We start from the raw sequence: 18,652 nt of genomic DNA on the forward strand, positions 1-18,652 counted from the left end.
CCTCAACAGTCACGGGTGGCTAAGTCTCAACGATCAAGCTGTGGCCGTTAGAGGCAGGAAATGGAATCCGAGAAGAGAGCCTCAAACTTACCCACCATGGAGAGCCCAGGGTGTTTCAAGCTCTTCCAGGTCCCAGAGCCCCCAGCCAGGGTGCACCTGAACAAATCCTCTAGGGCTCAGGTGGCCCATTGCCTTTCATGAACTCCCTGTGAACCTGTGTCTGGGTCCCCACGAGTTGGTGTTGCCTAGTCGCTTTTGAGGAGCTGTCCTGAACTTCCTGAAAAAAACGGACTCCGTAGGGTCAAGTCGTGCACAATACTCTGGGCTGAGAATCAGATGGTGTGTTCCTATCCTTGCTCCTTAACCAAGTGGGAAAATTCACTGAAAACCGCTTTCTTTTTGTCCTCAGTTTCCACAAATCTGCCAGATTATGGATCTAAAAGTAGGACACAGTCCTCTGGAGGTGGTGACGGAGACACCTTTAACCCACACCTTCCACTCAAAGGCCAGTGCTGCTTCTGATCCAGCATTACTTGTGTCTGGAAGCTGTAGGGTGACACTCATCCACCTAAACAATCATAGTTTGGGGTGCAAGAGAGGCAACTTTTCCTACAATCATGCAAAAACAGTGAAGGAGTAAAGGATTTTTTTTATAAGTAACTAAACAGAATTGTTTATAAATTCAGCTGGATGAATTCCTAAAGCCAAACACATCTCGGTTTTCAACCTACCACAATGTGTGTGTGTGTGTGTGTGTGTGTGTGTGTGTGTGTGTGTGTGACAATAAATAAAGAGAGCTTTCTGACTTTAATAATTAGTCAATTGAATGCAATTCAATTATCAAGCTTCCTAGCTCTGTTCAAAAATCAGTCAGCATTCAGTCACTTACACTTTTGGGTTTTCTGAAAAACAATTTTTGAATACCTCCCTTATATGTAGACTGATTTCAATGGAAATAATTCCGTGATTTTCTTTTCTAATTAAGAGTTTTTCTGGGGATGTGACTACATTTCAGAATAGATGCACTTTAGCAACTGTAGCTACTGAATTCTTTAGAGTTTGGTATAACCAAATTTCATCAATGACAATAACAAATATTTGAAACATCTAGGATAAAAAGCTGTTTATTCATATAGCTAATACTTATCGAGCATCAAGTTCCAGGCATTGGGCTAAGTACTTTAATACATGAAATAATTTGCTCTTTATTTGAAATTTTTTGACCTGTTAGAACCCTTTGTTAATGAGGGGCCATTACACAAACATAGGTCTATTTTTTTTTAATTTTTTTTCAACGTTTATTTATTTTTTTTGGGACAGAGAGAGACAGAGCATGAACGGGGGAGGGGCAGAGAGAGAGGGAGACACAGAATCGGAAACAGGCTCCAGGCTCTGAGCCATCAGCCCAGAGCCTGACGCGGGGCTCGAACTCACGGACTGCGAGATCGTGACCTGGCTGAAGTCGGACGCTTAACCGACTGCGCCACCCAGGCGCCCCAAACATAGGTCTATTTGACCCAAAGCTGGATCTTACCCACCATACTACATTCCTTCATAGTACTGCTTGTGGTGGACATTTAATAGAACACGTAGTTGTGAATTTAGTCTTGATAGCCCTGTTAGTCAATCAATTTTCCGAGCCCTTAATATATACTCAAATTTCTACATATTTTTTCAGAAGTTCTCCTATAGATAAAAAAGGAAACAATTCTTTTTAATTGTAAATATAATCAAAATATAGGCACAAATAAGTCATTGTGTATGTAAAGCATTGCATGATGATTCACACCTCATTCTGGAGAATCATTACCCTTTATCCCTTAATAATCAAGGGTAAATGTTTGTTTACATTTCATGTCCCTGCACTGAACCATTTATGTAAGGTTACATATTGATATTTGTGGCTCATTTTATGCACTAGTGACGAAGTTGAGCAAAAGTTCGTACAATAAGTTCAGATGCAACAATAAACACCAGTGTTACATATATAAATTCTTTAGAAGATGCACTCACATTTTATGTTTCTTCATATTGTTAAATGTCAGTTCCCTTGGTTTTACTATAGGTTCATCACAATCCCAAACACAACCCCAGCAGTCCTGTTGAGCTATCGAGATGATTCTAAAATTTATATGGAAAGACAAAGGTACTAGAATAGCCAAAACAATCCTGCAAAAGAATAAAGTCACAGGATTCATGACATCCATACACACTATGATTGCAAGACTCACTACAAAGCTACCATAATCAAAGCACTGTGGTATTGGCAAAAGGTTAGACATAGATCAGTGTAACGGAATGGAATACTCAGGAATACACCCACACAAATACAGTTACTTGATTTTTGGAACAGGTACCAAGGCAATTCAATCAAGAAAAGATAGTCCTTTCAACAAATAGTGCTGAGCATTCAGATGTCTATATGGAAAATATTAAGTAATTAAATAGTCAACCACTACAAATATCTTACAACTTATATAAAAATTAATTCAAAATACATAATAGGCTGCAACATAAAACTTAAAGCTATCCAACTTCTAGCAGAAAACACAGGAAAATATATGCATGACTTTAGGTATGGCAAAGAGGTTTTAGATATGACAACCGAAACAAAATTCATACAAGAAAAAATATAAACTAGACTTTATCAAAATTTAAAACTTGCTCAGAGAAAGACATTTTTTTTTAACATTTATTTATTTTTGAGACAGAGAGAGACAGAGCGTGAACCGGGGAGGGTCAAGAGAGATGCAGACGCAGAATCCGAGGCAGGCTCCGGGCTCCGAGCTGTCAGCACAGAGCCCAACGTGGGGCTCGAACCCACGAACCGTGAGATCATGACCTGAGCTGAAGTCGGACGCTTAACCGACTGAGCCACCCAGGTGCCCCTAGAAAGACATTGTTAAGAGAATCACAAGACAAGCCACAGAATGAATGAGAATATTTGCAAACATAAATGTGATAACAGCTGTGTTTCCAGAGTATATGAAGAACTCTCAAAACTCAACAAGAACTAGCAATAAAATCCTGGACAAAAGACATGAAAACACACTTCACCAAGGAAGATGTTTAGATGCAAGCACACACATGAAGATACTCAGAATGGTTAGTCATTAGGGAAGTGCAAATTACAACCAAATGCTCAGAAGTATTAAAAGCAAACGGAGTTCTCAAACCTACTGATAGGAATACAAAATGGCACAACCACTTGGAAAGATAGTTTGGCAGTTCCTTATAAAGTTAGATGTTCATTTAGCATAAAGCCAGAAATCCCACTCCTAGATATTTGCCCGAGCAAATTGAAAACTTACATACAACCAAAAACCTGCATACAAGTACTTATAGCTTTATTTATATTCACCCCAACTGCAAATGGCGTAGATGTCCTTCAGTGGGTGAATGGATCACTAAAATGTGGTACATCCATTCAGCGAGTACTACGCAACAATGGAATACTACTCAGCAGTGAAGAGGTACGCATTAGTAATTCATACGCCAACATAAATAAATCTTAAATATACTTTGCAAGTGAAAGAAGCTAGACCCAAAGTTTACATATTGTATGAGTTCATATTATGAAACAGGCAAAACTCTGGGGATGAAAAGCAAATCTCAGTGCTTGTCAGGGATTGGGGGTGGGAGAAAGGGCTGCACAAAAGAATTTGGGGGGTGGTGGAACAGTAGTATAGTTCTGCACTGATGCGATACAGAACCGTGAGTTTTACTGTATGGAAATTGAAAAACTCAACCCCAATTTTAGGAGAACCCCAGATGGAATTCATTCCATGACAGTTGAACCCAACTACATTGTAAGTGGTTGACATAACCACACCAAAAGGTTGAGTAAGAAAGGGGACCTAGTAACTTTGGGAAACAGTGTGTTGACCAAACACTGTAAAGCTAAACATAAAAAGAACCATATATAAAAAGAACCAAACTGCTACACTTTAGTTGGGTGAATCTGTTTCTCCCAAGGGCATGGATTAGCCATTCTGGAAGGGCTTCATAGGTATGCTACGGTTGAACAAATAAATAAATATATTGTAGATAGTAAGTGCCAGATTCCTCACTGCTGCAGACAGAAATTACACATAAGCAAAGAGGAAATTCCAAAATGAGCCGTATAGCACTGAGCTGGCGGTATCAGCATTAGCTCGTTTTAAAATATATATACAGATTGCTATGGACCAAATAATTCATAGACTGAAGTCCTAACCCACAATGTGACTATATTTGGAGAAAGGCCTTTGAGGACATAACTGAAGTTAAATGAATCTTAAGGATGGGCCCTAATCCAAGATGACTGATGTCCTTATAGGAAGATAGAGAAAGACTTGGGTAGCTGCAAGTCAAGGAGAGAAGCCTCAGAAGAAACAAACTCAGTCAACACCTTAATCCTGCACTTCCAGCCTCCAGAACTGTGAGAAATAAATTTCTGTATTGAAGCCACTCCTTCTGTGGCATTCCATTATGGCAGCGCTAGCAGACTAGAGAGATACAGAAAGGAATCTAGATATGTGTGTATATTTAGGACATATTTCCTTGTTCTGTCTGCTGAGAGGGACTAAGGCTGTAACCCCTAGTAGCAAGTAGCACAACTAAACCTCTAATCTTGGTTTCTAAATACCATTCTCAATCCAAGGAACCAGGGATCCTTGGAGAAGCAAATGATTGCAGGCCTGGGGCAGGGAAAATATAAGATAATCCTGAAGCACTGCGTGGTGCCAGAAAATAAGGAGATGCTAAAGGAAAAAATTCAGAAAGAGCTCCCAATGGCCCAAGTGAAGCAATCTGAAATTGGAGCAACAAAATAAATTGTAGTGATAGACGGCAATCCAAATAATAAAACAAATATCCATAAGCTCATACTGATGAAAGGAGGAAGGAAGGAAGGAAGGGAGGGAGGGATGGAGGAAGGAAATGAAAAGAAATGGAGAGAGAAAAGAGAAGGGACAGTTCTTTTTTTAAAAAGAATTCCAATTAATAAATGTAGAAGGAATGAGTGAAGTCATCATTAGAACACCACAGTACTTATTGCTTAAGATGAAATCCACCAATGGATGCTAAAATTAGTGAGCAAAAGGGTAAGGAAAAACAGGATATTTGCATGGTACTCCAAGTATTCCCTTGCCTCCCCCCCCCACCAAATACTTGTTAATGACAAAGTATCTCCCTCCTAATTCTTGTTAATTGTGAAGGGAAAAAATATGTAACTTTGTAGTGGAGTACCCTGGCCAATACCACTTTGACCAAGTGCTCAAGGTCAACATCACCAGTAATAAGACATCAATGTCATGGACCCTCCAGGATGATGTGCTATAAAAGGCTCATTCTTCCTATGTATTCTTCCTCAAAATACATAACTCTATCTAATCATAGTAAGACTTCAGACAAACCCAGATTAGAGGCATTCTACATAATACCTCACCAATGCTCTTCAAAAGGGTCAAAGTCATGCAACAGAAGGAAAAGACCAAAGAACTACTACAGATATAAGGAGGTTAAGGACACTTGACAATAAAATACAACATGGGGTCCTGGACTGGACCCACGAACAGAATAAGAACACTGCAGGAAAACTGATGAAATCTGAATAGTTTGAAGTTTATTTAATAGTATTGAACAAATGCTAAGCTTTGATAATGAATGGCACCATGGTTATGTAATACGGGAACATGAGAAAAAGTAGGTGAAGAGTATATATGAGCTATCTTTCTTATCTTTGCAACCCTTCCTCCTGGGATAAAGGGAAAGGAAACAGAAAGCAACACTAGGTGTTCTAACCATGGAAGAAGAGAGAAGGGAGTTCTGAAATCAGTGAATTGTCATTGATGGTGAGCAACCCCACCACCACTTAAAGGAGATGGAAAGTTTGTCAATTTCATGTACCATGTTCATAGAAATTCAACAAGGCAATAGAAGAGTACAAGTGAAAAGACCTCAGTTGGGGCAATTGAGTGGCTCAGTTGGTTAAAGCATCAGACTCTTGATTTCAGCTCAGGTCATGATGTTCCAGTTCATGAGCTCAAGCCCCACACCCAGCTCTGTGCTGACAACATGGAGCCTGCTTGGTATTGTCTCTCTCTCTCTCTCTCTCTCTCTCTCTCTCTCTCTCTCAAAATAAATAAAAAATAAACTTAAAAAAAAAAAGAAGTGAAAAGACTTGAGTTCTAGCCAGGCCCTGTGACTCCCCCTGCAAAGTTTGACAAATTACTTACATAATTATAGATAATGTCTAAAACACATTACTTAAATAATATATTAATGGTTCTAAGAGATTCAGGTTTCTAATGTATGATTCAATTTCACCATGTAAAAGATGGTGCTAACAATAATCATGTTGCTTAATAAAATAACACTTAAATGTTGCATGAAAAAAGAAGTAATTTCTATTTCAGATTCTGTTTCTTCATCTCAGAAATTGAGTGTGAATTTCTCTAGGGTTTGTCCAATCACACATGACTGTAAGTGCTATGTAAAATTTGTGATATAAATACTATAATAGAACAAGATCAGATTTTCTACATACATTCACATCTTTGATAGAAGCAATAGGTGAAATTTTTTATTAATACAAGTGATCTTTTCAATAGCACATATATCAGAAACGGAATAAAATTTACCCTAAAGATAAGTGCAAGAAATGAGGAGAGGTACTTCTCTTTACAAAAGCATTTTTTGTTTACAAACTTAAAAAATTTTTTTCTAACATGTATTCATTTATGAGAGACAGAGAGAGAGAGAGACAGAGCATGAGTGAGGGAAGGGTAGAGAGAGAGGGAGACACAGAATCTGAAGCAGGCTCCAGGCTCTGAGCTGTCAGCACAGAGCCCAACACGGGGCTTGAACTCACGGACTGCCAGATCGTGACCCGAGCTGAGGTCGAGCATTTAACGGACTGAGCCACCCAGGTGCCCCTTAAGTTGTCAAACCATGGAATTTACATGAATATTTCCCTGGTGCAACAAAATGCAAATGGTTATATTTTAAGATAACCAATTTAATGGCAGTTTGTCAGAAGTATATGACAATATATATCAATCTCATCAAAGCAAGACAGCTGGGTATCCATGCAACACACATATGCAGAATATGTACCTGGGCATGTGTGTGTGTTCAAATAAGTAACAATGGGTGTTTCTTTTCTTATTTTATGTGTAAGAAGGCTGTATGAAAAGTGTATCAGGAAAACAATGACCTCCTTAGCTCGAATTCACACCATTGCTGATCTCTGGGTGGGTGCCCTCTTCCCCCCGCCCCCCAACCCCCGCAGCAGCTGCAGGGCTGAAATGGGAAAACCTGAACATCAGCAGTGTGTTCCCTCCATTCCTGTCCCCAGTGGGGCAGGCAGGAAATGCCAGCCTCCTCACAGGAAAGCCTGTTGTAGTGAGATTTCCCGATTTACTTTATAAATGCAAGAAGGCCAGATACAGGAGGAGATAAGGGCTCAAGATTGCAAATGCTTATCATCTCTCGGGGTTCTGGGCCCCACAGCCATGACCAGTTTCTTTTCTAGAGACGCAAGCCAAAATTCAGTTTGGTTCCAAATCGAAAAGCCTCCCCAGCTGAAAAATTTGACCATCCCCCCTTGTCACCCCTTACAGGGAAACCATTTCAGAAAACTTGCTAAAGTTCTACCGTGAGTGAACTTGAAGAGAATCATCTAGGGGTTCAGTTAAAAAAAAATTGGAATAACTGGTTTCCCTAGCTAGTAGCTGAAATCCTGGTAGCCATTTGACTCTTGTCTCAGCTGATCCATAAAATTTTCAGCGGGAACCCTCTTCCCTGGCTCTAATTTTTTACTGCCAGTGCGCTTATATAAAGCGTTTAGCAGAATAAAAAGGATATAGGGATCTCAAAAGGACAAAACAGCTAGCTAGCTGAGTGGCTAGCTGAGTTAATAAAGGACACGCAGAACGAGCTCAATTTGAAGTCGCATGTGCTCTGGTAGCCACACAGGCCAACCCACCTTTGAGTCAGAACGTGGAGAAGGCAGTAGGGAAGATTGGAGTGGGGCATTCCACACTTACCTATTTCTTCAAGATCTGCTTTATCCTGCCCCTCCCATTCTAGTCCATTTTTATAAGATGGAACCAAAACCATCACCAGAAGAAGCAGCAAGAAGGCTTCATAGAGTGTGAAATATAATTTCCTATTCTTTCCATTTCCACAATACCCAGTCACTCTGAAGCAATGAGAATTTCACAGTTGCTCAGTTCACCCCTGTGTCACTCACAAATCTGACCTTTTAAAAAGAGAAAATAAGATTTGGAAAAAACCTGTGTCCCCTTGCCCTCGACCAAAAATCTAGGAGACACCTTGCTTCACTAAGCCGGATTTAAAGACAGACACCCAGAAAATGAAAATATACCCTCTACTTTTGATCTCTTATCTAGGGAAAGCAGGTTCCCTCAGAGGAACTCACAAGGCAGTGAGTCCCCAGTGTTTATTGTGTTAAGTGGGGGACATTGTTTTGTGTTCGGCTGTGACGTGCATCGAAGTAACGCTAAGTGACCATGCTCTCTCCAGGACCCCACTGTCCCCATCTATCAAAGTTGAGGGTCACTGAAAAAAACAATAATGACACATCAGACCAGTATTTGATCAGACAAGTATTTACACAGCGTCTTTTCCATCTAGAGGTTGGAAGTTCTTGGTCAAAAGCATCTCAATTCTCAAACGATTATCCTTAGACGTTAGTATCAGAGATATTATTGATCTCTCTCCTCACTCAAATACCTCCCACACCTCACCCCACTCCCACCCCCTCCATTAAAAAACATACCGCAAGACCTTTGTGCCAAAAGTAACTAGTATTGGCCCTGCTCGACTTTTGTCTAAGGTTTTTTTTTTCTTTTTTCTTCTGTAAATTGGGGTTCTGAAGGCAAGAAGGGAAGAATGAAAATGGCATCTGTATTTCAGACGGCATTGCTCTAGTGTCTTCGGTGGCCAGAGTGGGCACACTTTTTCTTCTTTGGCATTTTTCTCAACAGCGTCCCAAAGGGTTCGTTTCGTTTTCAGCTAAGACAATCATCGTCCACTTCAGAGTTACAGCGGACACACTGACTGTCCCACTCCATCCAATTATGCCTGGAAGCCTTTAAAGTCACCGATTCATTCTCCTTAAACTGTGGTGGTGACTCCTTCTACACATGACCCTGAACTTGATGCTTTCATTAATTCTGTTCTCTTTCCTCTTTTTATAGGGTTAAGTCCAAGTCGACAGAGCAAAGATAATACGGTCCTTGCAAACCTTTGCCTTCTCAGTGATATCACTCAGGTCCTTCTCATGACCCTTCCCCTGCAAATGAATGAATGAATTATTCCATTCAATCAGAAGACACTGAAGCCACACGGAAACCTTACTAGAGTTATTATGAAGGATGAATACCACAGTTTTTTCAACAGGAACAGGAGAAAGAATGTCTCCCAATAACCTACAAAATACGTATAACCATAGATGAGACTAGGAATAGGCTCTTTAGAATTATAAAAATTTAAGCTAGAGCAGGGCTCAGGGTTAGCTAATAAAATCAAATTAACTAATTGACATTCATGAAGAGATAACTTAAGGAGGAGAGAAACTTGCTAAGGGACCAGAGGGAAAGAATATAATGTATATAAAAGTCTTTGGTCTTAGGGCTCCTCTTTGCTTTAATGCTTGGTCTCATCCATTCTCTAGTGACCTCATCTCTTCATCTGCAGTCCTGGGAAGCTTTATATATGTCTAATCTGCAGCTAGAGGTGAGGGATGAATCTGTCAGCCTGGGAGAAGTCCTTCCTCTTGCACCCATTCGGGTCACTGATCTCTCAATCCATTGGTTCTCCGTCCTTGCTCTGAATGCTCTTTATTTTGCACCCCACGTTCCCCCATTCCAAGATCGCCTTTTACACTGAGAGTACGTGTGAATGGCAGCGTGTGTGTGTGCATGTGTGTGTTGGTATATGATAGGAATCAAAGGCCTGACCAGCTCACACACATCCCAAAATCCAAAGTGCCCCCGTCGGCCAGCTCTTCTTAGGGGACCCTGTTCTACTCACTGCCTCCATTTCCTGGACTTATCTCCCTGAGCAGATTTCCCACTTCTTTCTCCTTGTAATTTCCAGGAGCTCAGTCTAGGTTTGCAGCCTGGCAAGGGCTATAAGAGGACACAAATAATGAGAGATAAGGAGCGTGACATCTCGTTGGCTACCCTTTAAAATCTGAAATTGCTTGCTAGAGGAGCAGGAAGCAACTTCCTTCCTTCCTGTCATTAAGAGCGAAAGGAATAGAAAATATAGAGGACATTGAAACTCAATGAGGTTTAAGCCATTTTGGGGGGTGGGGAATGGAGGTGGAAAGAACCACAAAGACCAGAATATTGCTTTACACACAAGGCTACACATGGCCAGAAACATTGTGGATATGCAATAAATAGATATTTATCATCACAATGGGTTCCAGAAGAGTTGAGTAAAGTGTGTCAACCCTGTCAATTCTTTTACTTGCTTGGAGAAACCAAATCATGGCAAAATACCTAGTTCTATAGGGCTGCCATAATAAAATACCAAAGTATTAGTGCCTTAAACAACAGAAATCTATTTCCTCACTGTTCTGGAGATTGGAAGTCCAAGATCAAGGTGCCAGCAGGTGTGTTTTCTCCTGAAGTTTCTCTCCTTGGTTTGCTGTTGGTGGCCTTCTCACTGTGCCCACACACATTCTTTCTTCTGTGTTCCACATTTCTGCATACCAATCTCTTTATAAGGACCCCAGTCCTATCAGGTTAGGGTCCATCCATTGTACCTTATTTACCTCTTTAGAGGCTCTATCTCCAAATGCATTCACAGTCTGAATTACTGGTGGTAAGGGCTTTTGAGTATACATTTCAGGGGGGACACATTCAGTTCATAACACTACTCATCAGGAGCAGAGTTAAAACTGGAACCCAAAGTTTCTGTCTAACCCTAGACCATTAATTTGCCTTTGATTCATATCCTTTCCCAGGTTAAACACTCTCACAGAATTATAGCATACTCTAATCGGAAGGCATTTCATGATGATCTAATGGTAGCTCTCTCATTAGCCAAATAAGGAAGCTGAGTACTAATTGGCATAGAACCCATGGTGGCACCACCCAGATAAAGTGCCCCCCCCCTTCCCCTGCTGGGAGCGTTTCTTGGATTCCAATCTCCCACCCTCCTAAACTCTGTACCAGGGTCACTTGCTAATGACCAGGCTCTGGATTACAAATCTATGACCCAAGGAAGCAGCCTGGTATGAGCTGGTGAGGCAGCAATAACTATGGAGCAAACCACCCCCCACAACCCTTTCCCTTTGGAAGCAGTTAGAGGGATAAGCTGGCTTTAATGAGTCTTCCTGCCCCTTTTCCTTCATTCTCTCCTCTCTTAGGCTCCTCCTTATCGCAGCTGTTACCAATTTCAGCAATTTTCTTCTGGCAAATTGAAGGCTCCAGGTGACAAAGGGAGTTGGCTGTATCTTCCCAGAGGATGAGATAGCCAAGGTTCTAATCGTACCCCACCTCCCTATTCCCAGACGGGTGGTTGGGGCTGCAGGCACTTCTCCCATTCAGCATCCTTAACCCACCCTACCCCCTCACGTACACAAACACGGCAGGCTTCCAGGTCTATGTCCAGCTCTGAAACCCCAGTTGGAAGGGAATCCAGATCAGCTCATCTGTTTTTCCCAGGACCACCAAGATTTTATTATATGCATGATCCTTGGAGTGAATGCCCATTCTGGCTCTTAAAATTATAGGAAGAGGAAGAAATAGGACACATACCTGAGTGTGTGTGTCCACACACACAACCTGAAGAGTTGGGTACCAAACTAGGGGAGGACACCCCCATCAGCTGACCATACCCATGGTACTTGGGCAGAGGGATGATCTCAGGATTCCTGGTTAAACCAGGTATGTAAAAAGGAAGCCAACACATGAGCACTGATTTCATGCAACCCTGCAAAGCAGAAAATGAATTAGTATACTCAGGGGAACTGTCCCTGTCAGTTTGCCCTTAATAACAACAGGATGGTTTTGTTTTGTATGTTTCCTTTTCCCCTCTCTCCTTATTGTTCAGAAAGAAGACATGTGGTTAAGAAATTGCCCCACTTCTCTGCCTGTCCATTTCAGTGTGGACACTGGTATCCTGCAATGAACAAAACAAACTCAATGCTTGCCTTCAGGAAGCTTACAATCGAGTGAAGAGAGGCAAACCTCAGATAGATTGGTCTACAAATAAGGACGTGATAGCACCTGTGACACATAAAGAAGGAAGAATTTAAAATCTGTGATAACAACTGTGAAATCTGGAGAAAGTACTCAAGTGATCTCTTACAAGTCCCCTCCAAGAAAAGAAAGGAGACTAGGGAGGTGAAAAGAAAATGACAAAAGACCAAGGCTGGAAAAACTTAATCTGGATGGTGAGGTATTAATTAGACAATTTGTTTAGTGCTCACCTCCTCTAATATAGCTGAAGCCCTCATTTTCAAATTTCCAACTTCCCTGAAAAGAACCTCTGTTTAAAATGCACGACATCGGTACAGGATGCAGGAGCACCTTCTGTTTTATTTGTGGTTGCTTGGAATAGTGTTTGCTCCCTTTGGGAGGCAAGAGGATCTCTCCAAGAATCCCAGGAACAAAATTCTGGGGGCACTGGTTCTTGTACTTCAGTCTCCTCCCCTCCGCAAGCCTGTCTTGTTTTCCTAAGCAATGGTCAGGAATGTGCTGGGAGGGGGCAGCCTGGCCATCAGCCCCCAGCCCAGGCAGCCCCAGTCACGGTCCCAGGCTGGCCTTTCACCTCATAGCTCTCCTGGCTGCTCCTAGTAAGCAGCAAAATGTTTCAATATGTTGAGCTTTGGGGGAGGGACGGAGAGAAAAATCGGGATATTGTTGAGAAGGAAATAATGAATAACCCTGCCGCCAGTCTTCATACCCCCCACGTGGGGAGATCTGGGTGATAAGTGTGCTTTCTCCAGAAATGGAATCCTAGCAATTGCTCTTGGTCAGAAATTTCCAGAGCCAGTTGAGGGGTAGGGAGTGGGGAGGCAGAGAAAAGGGAACAGGTACTGAATTAATTCTCTCAGTGTCCAGAACCAAAACAGTCAGGGGTCTAGGCACCCGAGAAAGAACAAAGCTTGAGCAACTGAGGCTAATTCTGGGAGGTACACAAAGCTGTGGTTTTGCTCTTACAAACTGACACACTCTCTACCTTTACCTGTCACCGCCCCCCCCCCCCTCGCTTCTCCCTCCCAAGTTCATCTGCTCTGGTCTTTGCCAAGCGTTCTGGGGGGGGAGGGGAGCTGGTGCTGAAGCTCCTGGTTACTGGAGCCTCAGAAGCAGCTCCAGGGTGTGAAAACCACCCGCCAGGGAGGGAGCAACACTGGCAACTCCTCTCGAGGCCGAGGCCGAGCTGTTTTGCGGAGAATGGCCCTGGATTGGGCAACTAAAAGAGTGAATGTGAGCACAGACTCGGCAATCGGAGCCCCATTCAAGGCCACGTCTTAGAGTGAAGCAATGAGCAACATTCCAAAATTTAAAAAAAAAAAAAAAGAAAGAAAGAAAGAAAGAAAGAAAGAAAGAAAGAAAGAAAAGAAAAACACAACACAAATTCGAGGACCCAGAAATGCCTCCTTAGTGAGGGTGTTGTTAAATGTTGTGGTTTTGAAATTAAAAGTCCATAATAGGGTTGTTTCCCTGACATTTACAAATCACCTTGCTCTTATAGATGCTGCCTGGAAAATGTGGATCAGAAAAAGATGTATTCAGGGGATGCCCACATAAAGGGAAAGGTAACCTTTAAGTAAGCCAAACTTCAGGGCTTGAAAAATCAAAGAGGACCTCATTCATACTATGTAAGTCCTAGGAATAATTATTTGCATAGCGATCATTTAAAAAGTAAATAATCAAATGAAAGGAGGCCTGGGTCCCGACGTCTCCTCTTGGCTTTACGTTTGCGATATGTGTGTGGTTTCTAGTGTTCCTTGACATTTCCTAGCAACACCCGGAGGTTTCTGGAAAAGCAGCTAGGGGCACACGGGTGGCTGTCTATTAGAACAATTCATCAGACAGCAGTTGAAATATTGATAAGAAAACGGAAATCAAATTAAAAGACGGGAAAAGAGAGAGGAAGGGGGAGTGGGACGAAGAGAGCCAGAGAGAGGCGGCAGAGAGGAAAGCGGCAGGGCGCACAGACAGAGGAGCTCAGCGGTTCCTGCAGGCCCCCCAACTCCTGCTGGGACCCAGGCTGGCGGTCTGGATACACTGGAAAGAAAGGTGCAGCTTGACTCCGGGCAGCCTGCAGGTTTAATTCGGCACCACCAAGGATCCCGGGGGCTCTGGTAGCAGAGAATTAGCACTCAGAGCTCAGACATCCTGGAGTTTCAGGAGTTCGGCTGCCGCTGGCCAAACAGACGAGGGTGTCTAAGGTGAGTGTTCATGTAGGGGGGATCTCTGAGGGGACTTAGGGTGGTGGCGCCTCTCCCTGCTCCAGCTGCAGAAGGGATATGGGAGGCTTTCTGGGACTCTTTCTCTCATTCTCTGGAGGGGGGGCTTTCTTTTCTCTCCTTCCCCCCCCCCACTTTCCTTGCAAATTTCACTCCAAGTTGCAAAGAAAATCGGGGACACTCCTGGGGAGAGGACAGAGGCAGGGAAGAGGTATTTAAGGGCCCAAAGGAACATACCTGGTCCCTGAACTCGTGTGCCTGTGTGTTGTGGCTTCAGGAGCCAAAAGCTGGAATCTGTTAGTGGGGAGAAAAGTGCTTTATCAGAAACACATTGGCTGCCGGAGAAGCTGCAGGCTGCCACGTTAAAGATGGTTTAAGAGAAGGAAGGCAAGAGGGCCAGACTTGGCAAGGCAGGGAGAGACTCACCCAGAGGCACCTGGCATCTAGGGTGGTTTTTGCACCCGCTAGCCCAAATATTCAGACTTCACACACCATCTCCCCCGCCACTAGAAATGCGGCTGCGTCATTCACTATCTTGGTCTCTGCCCTCAAAACTCTTTTAAGGAGCCGGGGCTGGGGAAAGGGCCTCCCTAGATCTCTAGGACCTTCAGCCAGTCGTCCTCCCCAAGCGGTCCACTAGCAGGGAAGGGGGGGGGAGTGCAGCTGGCCACTGGTGGAGTCTTGAGGTGGTTGGGGAGGCAGGCTGAAGATCTGTGCCCTGAGGGCCCAAGCTTGGCAGTTCTGTAAATATCTGCTCCCTGGGGCTTTGGGCTGCATTCGTGGGGAGACCTACTCCTACCAGGGCAGGGTTCTCTCTTCTGGCTCAGAGGGGCCCCTGTGTCCCTAGGTGTGGAACTACCCAGGCCCGGGGTCAGAGTGGGGATGGGTGGTCTCATCTGTGGATAGAGGGTTACAGGACTGCAAGGAAAAGCCACAGGTCGTCTTGAGCCGGCTCTCAACCTTCGCCATCCCTTAGCCTGAAGTCGGGAGGCAGAGACGCAGAACTGGCTCCCAGTACCTGACCACGGGGATCCTCCCTTTCTGGCCTGGGCGATCAGAGCCATCCAGCCTCCTTCCCCAACCACCTCCCCCCTCACCCCCCACCGTCTCACCCATGTTGTACTCTCCGGTGACTGAGGTTTCTCCCACCCAGGTTGGTTCTTGGGCCTTCCTGACCCTTCCTCACCAACGGAGGATGTTTCAGACAGTCCCCGACACATCGTCTTACGTCAAGGTAAGACATGACAGCGTCTTTAAACAGGTAATGACCCCCAGCCCCTCTGCCACCGGGCCTGTGGTCGCTCCCCGCTTTCCCCGGGAAAAGGGGTGGAGGGTTCAGCGGGTGGATCTGGAGCCTGGGGCGCTCCCGACCACCCTAGGGTGGCACAGACCCTCAGGAATCCTTGGCTGGGGAGGAACGCTCTCGGTAGGCACTGATCTGGAGACTGGAAGTGGGTGAGCGCGATGAGGTTGGGCAGGGAAAGCCGAGACACCAGTCGGCGGACCTGCGAGCCAGCATCGGGTCCCAGTGGGTCCTGCGCCCGCGCCGCTGCCGCTGGCGCACAACAGGTTTCAAAGTCATGGTCTGCGTGTACTGGGGAGCGTGTACATGAGCCTCTGGGCGTGTGTACGCGGCTGTGTGAACGCGACGCGCTTCTCCCACCGGCTCGACACCCCGTCTGTCCTGAAGCCCACCTCTCTTGGCCCCACCCGCCCTCCAAAGAGCAGACTGCTACATTTGACAGAATATAGAACTTTTTTTCCCCACTCACAACAGTTCCCAAGAATGTAAACAAACCGAGGCCAGGACATCTGGGTTGCACGTTTAAATGAAAATGCGCCAGCAGGGCGGGGCTGAGGGTGCCCGGGGTTGGGACCCAGGCACGACCTCCTTCCTTCCGGGTAGCAGCCCCGAGCCGGGGCCAGCCCGAGTCGGAGTCCCAGGTCGGAGGAGGAAGGGCCCACCGCGGTTCTGAAAACCTACCCCTCGGGTCCCGGCCCCGCCCCCTTCTCCCTGAAACTCCGCCCCTGAGGTCCCCACCCCCACCTGCGTGCCCACGCTGAGCTCCCTCCGGCATCCGGGAATGCCACGGCAGTGTGGGTCAGTCTGCCGGCCCGTGGCCAGCTCGATGGGGTGCGACCCTAAGGGAGTGCCACTTTAGCGTCCAGCCCTCCTCCCATTTCTCTAAAGGGAAATTTGTTGACACGAGGTACTCGTCTCCCGACTCCCACCCCTTCCCAAGGTCTAAAGGAGTTTTATAGTCACTTGAAGGAGGCCGGGTCCCGGAGCCTCGGCGGAGAAGAGGTGTTTAATCTGTGATGAATGAGTGAAAAATAAGTGACTCCATGTATCGACAATCAATGAATAGATGGCTGGACCGATGGCCCCCAGGAAGTGGCAGGGCGTACACCGGGAGGCTTTAAAGCGCGCCGGGGTTCGTTAAGTCCAGTTTTCCGGAGAGGTTAGGCAGGCTGTGACCCCTCCCACCCCCGCCACGCCCAGTTCTAGAAGCTTAGGGAGTTCTCACTTCCAGCCCGGCCCCAAAGACAGCAAGTGCACTCCCCCCCCCACCCCCGCCCCCAGCCACCCCTCCACCCCGGTCTGCACACACCCGGGGATCCAAAACCTCAGGGATGACAAAGCCTAGAGGGGCAAGTGGGAGCCCAGGAGACTGACCCGGGCCCGGAGTCAGAGAGAAAGCAAACCGGCTCAGGAAAGCGGAGCGGTCTGGAGTGGGGAGCAGGGAGAGAGGATGCAGTCCAGGAGCTGTGGGCAGCCAAAGGAGCCGCTCGCCGCAGGAGCTCTTTTCAAGGGGGGAAAATGGATTTTTCAGCAGCCACAAAGTTTGTATTGTTGCACAAAGGGGTGCATTGACGGCGGCGAAAGGTCTGCGTGGCAGGGACAATCTTGGGTCTGTTCCGCCGGCTCCCTACATCGACCATTTGCCAGAGGGGCACAAACAGTCCCAGGCTGCCAAGCCCCTGCCATTGCGCGTCAGGCACGCGGCTCCGAGGTTGTTGACAAACACCGAGAGCCCAGGCGCCCAGGCCCAGGGCCTGAAGCCAAGCCGGGCGCAGCAGTCAAGGGCACCCCGTCCACCCGGCAGCGATCTGGGCTCTGAGAACCCCCAGAGTGCTCAGGGGGTTATGCGCAGGACAGCCTTTAGAGTGGGGATGAGGCTGGAAAGAGCAAGGGACAGGGAGCGAAGGAACACGAGTGACTCTTTAAGGCCATAACATGCAGTAAGTGAATAATGGTGGTACCATTAAGGTACCCCTTACATTTGCCAGGTCCTGTCCTAAGCATTGCATTTATACTAACTCCTTTAATATTAATACCAACCCGAGGAGGTAATCCATTTTGCAGATGAGAAACTGAGGTATTGAGAGGTTAACGGAATGCAGCTTGTAAGGGGTGGAGCTAAGGACAGAACTGTGCTGACCGCCAGGGGTAGGTCCTATTATAACACCACTGTACAGATGAAGGCACTGAGGCACAAAGAGGTTAAGGAGCTTGCTCAAACCTACAGAGCTGGTAAGTGCGGAGCCAGAATTCAAACCTAGGAGCCTGGCCCCCCAGCGAGGCTTTCAACCTGGACGTCCCAACTTGCAGCTACGGGGTGGAGCACTCAGGAGACCCAAGAGGAATCCTGGTCCCGTGCTATGCAAATCGCAGTCGATCCCGGTGCGAGGGGCACAACTCGGAAGGTCCCTCGCCCGCCCCACGAGACGGTCAGGGTCCTCCACTTCCCCCCTTAGCGAATCTGCCCTACTCCTTACACTCACTCCCTCACCACCTACCCTGCTGGTTCAGCCCCTGCTGCACGCTGGAGGAGACACCAGCATGCACACCACGCACCAGACCAAAGGAGGCTTAGAGCCCCAGAATGTTCACCACCACACGGCCCAGGGGCAGCATCTGGCCAACAGGTCCTGCAGAGGGGCTGCAAGGACACAGGTCTGTACTTAGAATAAATGCCGCGTGGGGCGGCCGGGAGGCAGGAAGGACAGAGATTGGAGGGGATGAAATTCTCCCTTCCCCCCCCCCACCCCCCGCCCCCACCCCAAGCCCCAGTCTAGGCGCCGCCGCTGGGTGAGAGTCCCGGCACCTGGCTGGTCTCCACCTCTTGTCAGCCTGCACTCTCTGGTCGGCCTCGGACTCCCTTGGGATTTCCTCGTCGACGCCGCGTGGTCTGGGGACCCGGCCCCGAG

The 18,652-nt window shown here is 46.1% G+C and overlaps 1 long non-coding RNA gene across 1 annotated transcript; it reads right to left on the bottom strand.

Moving 5' to 3' along the window:
• Positions 1–8,804: 8,804 nt before the first annotated feature.
• LOC125176222 (uncharacterized) lies at positions 8,805–14,703 on the bottom strand. Its single transcript, XR_007156174.1, has 3 exons — positions 14,678–14,703; positions 11,781–11,955; positions 8,805–9,301 (listed from the first exon to the last, which is right to left on the bottom strand). It is a non-coding gene; the product is annotated as an uncharacterized LOC125176222 (long non-coding RNA).
• Positions 14,704–18,652: the final 3,949 nt, after the last annotated feature.

The sequence above is a fragment of the Prionailurus viverrinus genome, chromosome D1, assembly GCF_022837055.1.
Source record: "Prionailurus viverrinus isolate Anna chromosome D1, UM_Priviv_1.0, whole genome shotgun sequence".
NCBI classification, from domain to species: Eukaryota; Metazoa; Chordata; class Mammalia; order Carnivora; family Felidae; genus Prionailurus; species Prionailurus viverrinus.